Raw genomic sequence first — 8,056 nt, forward strand, 5'->3', positions numbered from 1 at the left:
TTATGCAGGACTGCCAACCAATAGTCTACCGCACCGCAGTGACGTCATGGCAATCTCCCTGATTGTCAGTGTGCGCAGCCAGTGGCGCGTGCGGGCTGGGGTGACAGCGGGGCTGACTGCTGCTCCAAAGCCCCAATGATATCCACACTGACACAGTGAAGAACTAACTAACCGTTCCACTCAATGCAATCAAATATCTATAGTGAGGTTCCAACACAAAGTACTATAATATCCTAACTGTAACTGTAACGGTATTTTAATAACTAGTTTTGTGTTTGTAGCTACATGTGTCTATGCTGGTGTGAACAGGGGAAATTCAGGCCAGGAATGTAATCTCAGTCCACGTTTGTAACCGTATTGTTACGTTATCGTTAGTAGTAGCAGTAGTAGTAGTAGTAATAGTAGTAGTCTGTATTGTCATAGTCTATATTTGCCTTGTGCACAATAAATAGGGGAGCAGTCATTGGCAGTGACTGTTTTGTACAACAAAATACACAAATAAAAAAGATGCAACACATAAAACATTAGGCATAAAATAGTGCAGAAGTAAAGGTATAGCCTATTCTATAGAATTGTCAGTTACTGCTTACCCAGCAAACATTTTTAGTTGAAAAGACGTTTAAAAGACGACTATGGTAACCGGTGAAAAGACATTCAAAATAGGTTCAAAAGTGAAAGTTTTTTTAACAGCTATTTGAAGACGTTTATTGAACGTTGACATATAGACCATATTTCACCAGGAAATGCAATATTACAAAAATTGTTCTTGTTTAATGTGCAGACATAGTGTATCGTCATTTTGGACCTTAACTAGTAAACCACATTCAAATTTCTCATTTAAAAACCATTATTGGAAATTAAGGTGAAAAATGGTCTAAATATGAATGTTTAATAAACGTCTTTAAATAGTCGGTTAAAAAAAACTTCCAATTTCGAACCAATTTTGAACGATTTTTCAACATAGCCATTTTTCAGCATCTTTTCAACGTCCTTTAAACCTAAAAATGCTTACTTTGAATATGAATGTTTAATAAACGTCTTTAAAAAGTCGGTAAAAAAACTTTAACTTTCGAACCAATTTTGAATGAGTTTTCAACATAGCTGTTTTTTCAACGTCTTTTAAACGTCCTTTAAACCTTAAAATGTTCACTGTTAAATTAAACAGTAAAATTAGTTCCTATTATAGGATTAATAATTCAACCATCAGCATGTTACAATTTACATACTTAGTCATAACAATTTGAGAGTGTCCACTTTAAGACCAAAGAAAACCATGACAAGCTACAATAAAATTGAATTTATTATTCAAATATACAGTATATCACCCCAATTGTGTAATATTGCATCAACAACAGAAAAAAATAAAATAAAATAACATAAATTAGTCTAGGACTTCTATATCCTCAATAACTTCAAAAACGTAAAGCCTCCACAGGCTGTTCATTCAAAGCCCCCCCCCCCCCCCCCCCCACCAGTCCTTCCAGGAGCCTGTTTGAGGTGGTCTGCCATAGCGCCTTCAACCTGTGCCTCTGTGGCACTTGGATTGGACCTTATGACAGCATCTAAAATATTAGAGGAGCAGCATTATCAATAACATACAACGATTTCACACTGTGCAACCACTCATTAATAAAGGCAATTTTGAATATTAGCTAAAATTATTACCTTTAATCACAGAGTACAGGGTAGTTTCCCTGAATGGCCTCTTGTTTTTTGGACCACCCCCCTTCATGTTAAACGTGGCCATCAACTTGTTGGTTAGAAGTCTGTAAATTCAATAATGTAGTGTCATTAAAGGAATTTCACACTGGACTTCAATTAGGCTCCCTTGTTTAGAATAGCTCTATAATGAGTCACTGTCATATCTATTTGCTTTATACTGCTTTAGATATAACTCTGTGTGTGTGTGTGTGTGCGTGCGATGTTCATACCTGTCCATTATTTTATTTGTATTGTCCTTTATACTCTTCCCACCAACTCTGGCCATTGCTTGAACCTCTGAAGAAAATAGGGACACAATATCATGCTCTGTACTAAAATACCAACCAAGTTAGGAGTTATTTTTAAGTTATTTAAAATATATATTTAGACTAAAGTAAACAGCTAAGTTAAAATGAAGATATTTTTATTATACCAATCATGCCATCTCTTTGGGATTCCTCAGCCTGGCCTCCAGGTCTTCCAGCTCCTCAACGGTATTTAATTGTTTGACTTCTCCTGGAAGGCCCTCTGGCTCCATCGCTCCCCGGAGTCCTTTGATCTCCTCGGTGAGGTCCACCAATTTACCTATAACCACCCTCTGGAACGCTTTAAAAATAGGGGGGATAAAAAAGGAAAGAAAGAATGAACACCGTACACCTTTTCATGTGTACATGAAATTTCTGTACATTGCTGTCCATATAACATACAAATCACTCAATTCAAAAAGCTATTACTTACTTGCTGTAGACATTGGGAACACGCTTTTCGAGGCGGTCTTTCCTGAAAGGAATTGAGAGACAAGTGGAAATGCATATGAGTCTGTGTGGAAGTCAAGTAGTTTTTGTTGGTCTACATTAACTGGAACAGCAACATATGAGCATATTTGAGAGTTGATGAGGAAAGAAACTTACAATTTGGTTATATTTAGGACATACTGTAAGGTTTGTTATTCACAGCTGGCCATAGTACTTTGTTAGTGGTTAAGGCTCACCTCTTGGGCTCTTGTTTTTTTAAACTTCTGTGTCCCTTGCTTGTGACAGAAAGATCTCTGGAGCTGTTGAGACCGGTCTCTATGTTTTTTCTTGTAGGGCTGGTGTAGGCAACCTGATTATCCGGAGCCACATGCTGCTCTTCATCACCTCTCCAGTGGACCCCTGTGGCTTTAAGAAAAAATTTTATGGAACTGAATAATGGTTATTTTTAAACATTTTACTTTTCATTTGTCGTAACTTTTAGAAGTTCTGGAAAAGGTTTTAGATATTCTGGAAGAAGTTTTAGGGGTCCTGGAGAAGGGTTTAAATGTTCAGGAGGACATTTAGGGTTTCTACAGAAGGTATTAATCGATTTGCACTGTGACAGAAAATTAATCGCCAACTGTTACTCCAAACCCCTAAAAATTCTCCAGGACCTCTTAACCTTTTGCAGGACCTCTAAAGCTTCTTGTAAGACCTCTAAAGCTTTATGTAGTACCTCTAAACCCTTCTAGTATAGTTTATATAATTTCTTATATGCAACAAGACATGGTGTTATTTGTAATAAAAATGCAAAGCTAAAATGCATAATAATCATAAACAGCCCACTGCAGATTAATGGTAAAGCATATTATTGAATGCTCATTTAGACCTATTAGTGAGGTTGATTTTAGGGTTATAAAGTTATAAGGCTAAAATATGTTTTGTGGCTCCAGATATTTTTTTCATTTTCTTATTTTGGTCAAAAAAGGCTTGTTTACTAGTAAAGGTTGACGACCCCTGTTTTAGGGGCATCAAGAGAACAAAATACAATAAAACTAAATATACATTATTATGAACATTGTGTAATAATAGACCAAATTAAATCTCATTGCTAAATAAATGTTTGAGAGGGCATATTGTAGCATGACACAAGATACTTTGAATAAAAAATAAAATAAAAAAAGGATGTTTGTGTCTTCTCGTACCTTTAACAGAGTGAGGACTGTAGTGCCACGCCTTTCTGTGAGATACCCTGGCAGCTTCATTCAAAATAGATACAAATTAGCATGCCATCAAGAATATTTGCAAACATTTGCTTAATAAACACATTATGCTGGATTGGACGACTAGTAATTACAGTACATTTGTGGTAACCAAAAGTATTATAACATACCAGTACTTGAACGTAATATTAATTACTTATCTGCCTGTTGTATTCCAGTAAAATATTTATAACTATATACGTGTGACTAGATATTTAAAATAAAAAAGTATATGTAACAAAAAATGTATGTACCCATATACATGTTACCCCACATGTCATACCTCCTCTGGGGCTCTGTCTATGCAGAGAACTTGGCTTTAGTTGGTGGAGGTCTGTATGTTTGTAGAAAAAAAAACAAATTAAAGCTTTGTCAAAATAGAATGTACTCAGTGTTGTATGAATTCATGTTTAATATGTACTCTAGTCATATGACATTAATAGAAATAGTACAGCATTGCTCTTAAGTATACTGTGCCGGTATTGTTTTCATACCTTTTGTTGTACTCTTCTTTTTCTGCACAGCCAATCGATATTGCATCAGATCTGTGTCAATACAGAAGGTGTTAAACAAACACTACCTCGCTACATGATGTTTAGGAGTAATGTCAAGTTGCATAATACGAAAATTGTTTGGTTATTCAATTTAGTGATGTAAGGTTACCTGGCCTCGGGCTCCGGTTTGTAGTTTGTGAAAATTCTGAAACATTTAAAACAACTTAGCATGGCACAATGAATGTAGTGCAGATATAGAACAAGATAATGTCGATTATAGGGGAATTTAAAAACACCCATATCAGCAAGGTAAATTACAGAATGTGTCTGTTTAAGGCCTAGATCCACCTGCCACTTTGGAAACATTACCTACATAGTTTTTCTTCACTTGCAAATTCATAACATGGATTATTTTGTAAATGGTATGAGTGTACCGGTTTGACTTGTACTGGTGGTTGCTGCTGATGGTGATGACGTGAGGAGTCTGCATTGAAGATCTGTGGGTTACACAAAAATTGTCACATTGGCGAATTTTACATTCAAAAAGTAAAGAAAGAATATAGCATCATAACTGGCGAGTTTGTGATCCTACTTTTTCGTCCCTTGACAGTTTTCGGAGTACACGGGGTGGAGGTCAGGTCAGGGATCCAGGTGTTATCGGCAGATCCCGTGGTAGCTTTAAATGATAATAACATTTCTGCATGATCAAGCAATGTGGATAAACATGACTACATACAAAAAATAAAAAAATACTTACAGGAGGGAGTCGGTGAGAGCTGCGAAGCCTGGGTTTTGAGTTTTGGAGGAGGCATAAAAAGGTCCATCGACCAAGGTTCTGGAGTTTGTGCTGTTTGGGAAGCCAGACTTTAAGTTAGCTGAACTCTATAGTCCTCAAACATCAGTATGTCAAAAAATTCTATAGGAACATATCACTATGGGATTAAAACATTCATCCCCGTCTCATAGTGGAGTGTTTCTCCTATATTTCTTGGGTGGCTCTGGCAGATGTTTTTCCTGAGTTGATTTGTCTGTTTAGGAAAAATGATTTTCAGCTTGTTGAACTGTATATATATCAGTATGTTAAAATTTCAAGATGAACATATAACAGGATGAAAACTTTCATCAATGTCTTATTTTACTTACATGTTGGTGTGGGAGGTGATGGCTTGTTTCTCTGTAATTTCTTGGGTGGCTCTGGCAGAGTTTTTCTCGTAGATGCTGCGTCTGTTTAAGAAACACCTTTTTCAGTTTACTGTATTCTATAGCGCTCAACATGTCAGTATGTCAAATTTTCATGATGAGAACATAAAATGGGATAAAAACTTGCATCAAGGTTTTATTTTACTCACGTCGGATGGGAGGTGACGGGTTTTTAATCTGATTTTTCTTGGTTGGCTCTGGCATACTGTTTCTCTGAGATGATGTGCCTGTTTAAGGGAACACCATTTTCATTTTGCTGTACTAAATAGTGCTGGAAACATCATTGTTTTAAAACTTGTAGATGCACATAACAGTATGAAAAATTCCATCAATGTCCCATAATACTCACATGGTGGAGTCAGCGGTGATGGGTTGTTAATTCTTTTCAGTTTTTTTGGTGGCTCCGGCAGGCTGGTTTTCTGTGTTGATGTGTCTGTTAAGGAAACATGATTTCCGATTAGTTACACACTTGAGTGCTCATTAAATAATTTTTGACAGTTTATATAGAAGAATACCACACGGGTATAATAACAGCTTTTAATGTCAATTATTACTCACATGAAGGATTTGCTTTATCCTTTCTAATCTTGTCGTGAGCTCCTTGTGAGCAACCAGCGTCTTCATCAGGGGAATCATCTGAAAATATACACTGACATAAAGACGAGTATAGATGTCTATTCAAATGGTACAGATGGCTTAAAAAATTTGCATATATAAAAAATGGCAAGTGCATGTGTAAGTAATTTTCATGATGCAGCACAAGATACTCACTTTGGATAAAATCTTTAAATACTCTTTTTTTACTTACTCTTTTATCCATATTCAGAGTCACCACAATCACCTGGCAAAAGAAAATTATTAAGCATTTGTCCAACAATCATTAACATTAATTTGCACCTATAAAATAGTATAAATATAGTTACTACTAAAGCAAATCATTCCATATTGTGGAGAAGAGGGAATACTGCAAACCCTTCAGTGTATGGAAGGCATACTGCTTTTCTATGCAAGTCTTTGTGCTGCAACAGACATCTCTTGGCTTTGTCCATGGGGCTCTTGACATAAACTATGTCAGTGAGCTTGGACTTGCAGGGAGTCTCAAACAGGTCCTCTGTGTCATCCTGCATAATGACATTGGCAACAAGAGTTCCGTTGGATCTTTTCTCCAACACAAAGGCATAGCTGTCATCCTTCAGGAAAAAACAGCAGTCACGAGTTTTGGCTGACACAAACCGGCCGGTCTGTTTTGGGCACCTGGTGGACCTTTGGTGATGTTTCTTCTCTGCCAACCTCTTTGTGACCTGGGCGATAGGGTTTTTACTGTTCCTCACTTGTTTTTTTAATTCCTGGAGGTGGTTCTCAAATGGGAATGATGACAGCTCATTCAATGAACACTGGAAGTATGCGACATCTTCATGCAAATGCTGCACACTGTGGACATTGTAAACAGTGAACGTTGGTCCGTACAACTCTTCACACTTGTCCACAAAGTGCTTCAGGAGGTTGGCAGCGTAATCAAGATATGCCTCTCTCTTCTGAGCATCTGACTCTAGAAGGATTGACATACCCACAGTCATTGTCAAAAAATGTTCGTAGAAACAGTCCAGCAATATGTCCCGGAGAACCACCGGCCCTGTGTACAACAGGAACTGGCGGAACTCTGTTGCCTTCCAGCGATCCACTTCCTTTAATGAACGGGGTTGCCTGGCAAACTCTGTTGGCATGGCACCCTGCAGCATTTTCATGCGATTGGACATTTCCTCCCTCATTAGCGATGTCAGCCTGCAATTAACAGGTCCGCGCAATAGATAGATAAGCACTCTTTTAACCACCCCAAGACAAATAAGGTGCATGTAATCTAAGGCAAATTGCTTAACGCATAGGATTCCAGCACTACTGAGGGGTGATTTCTTTTTCTGATGACCTGCATAGCGGACCTGATCAAAATCCACATCTGACCTGGACTCAAAAGTTTCTTTTGAGGGGTAAGTGACCCTTCTCTGAACACTAACAGCAGGTGCCACGCACCGCTCACACCCTTGAAGTCCATTGTGTCCAACTATGCACTTCAGGAATGCTCTAGCAGGTGCATCATAGACAAAGGCCTTAATTTTGACCTTGTGCACAGTGTCTTGATGAAGGACACCATTTTGCTTGAGAGTCTTTATTTCTTCAACCAAGTCCTGCACATAGTCCTCAACTGAGTTGGGCTTTTCTGTTGCACAAAATAGTGCAACCAGGAATGGTTCCGAATTCTGAACAGCTGCCAATGTAGGCCAAAATTGCAATTTGGAAGATTTGAAAAGAGGAACACCATCAACATTTAAAACTACTTCAATGTCTCCTCTGAAATTTGGGCTCTGCGTAATGTGTTCTAAGATGCCGGTCTCTAAGCCAAAATATATATACTTTCCATTGCACTTGTCTATTAAAGTTGCTGAGCGTGGGGTGGAAAGTAGTGTCCGGGCATCTTTGGGGAGGTGAGACCCGTGTTTTATGAGAACACTGAGAAGTGCATTTACATTTCTGTGTGTTTGTTTCGTCTCCGTGGCCCAATCTGCTAAGTCTTTGGCTAAATTTGGAGCTTCTTCTTCCGAATCTGATTCAGCAGCAACAAGCTCTGGTTCAGAGTCACTGGAATCAGGATACTCAGCATATCCAAAGT

General features: G+C 38.0%; 1 long non-coding RNA gene across 1 annotated transcript; it reads right to left on the reverse strand.

Annotated features, from left to right (window-relative positions):
* Window positions 1–5,296: 5,296 nt before the first annotated feature.
* On the reverse strand, window positions 5,297–7,066 carry LOC144462713 (uncharacterized). Its single transcript, XR_013490926.1, has 5 exons — window positions 6,163–7,066; window positions 5,950–6,027; window positions 5,741–5,824; window positions 5,541–5,618; window positions 5,297–5,415 (listed from the first exon to the last, which is right to left on the reverse strand). It is a non-coding gene; the product is annotated as an uncharacterized LOC144462713 (long non-coding RNA).
* Window positions 7,067–8,056: the final 990 nt, after the last annotated feature.

Source organism: Epinephelus lanceolatus, chromosome 4, assembly GCF_041903045.1.
Source record: "Epinephelus lanceolatus isolate andai-2023 chromosome 4, ASM4190304v1, whole genome shotgun sequence".
NCBI classification, from domain to species: Eukaryota; Metazoa; Chordata; class Actinopteri; order Perciformes; family Serranidae; genus Epinephelus; species Epinephelus lanceolatus.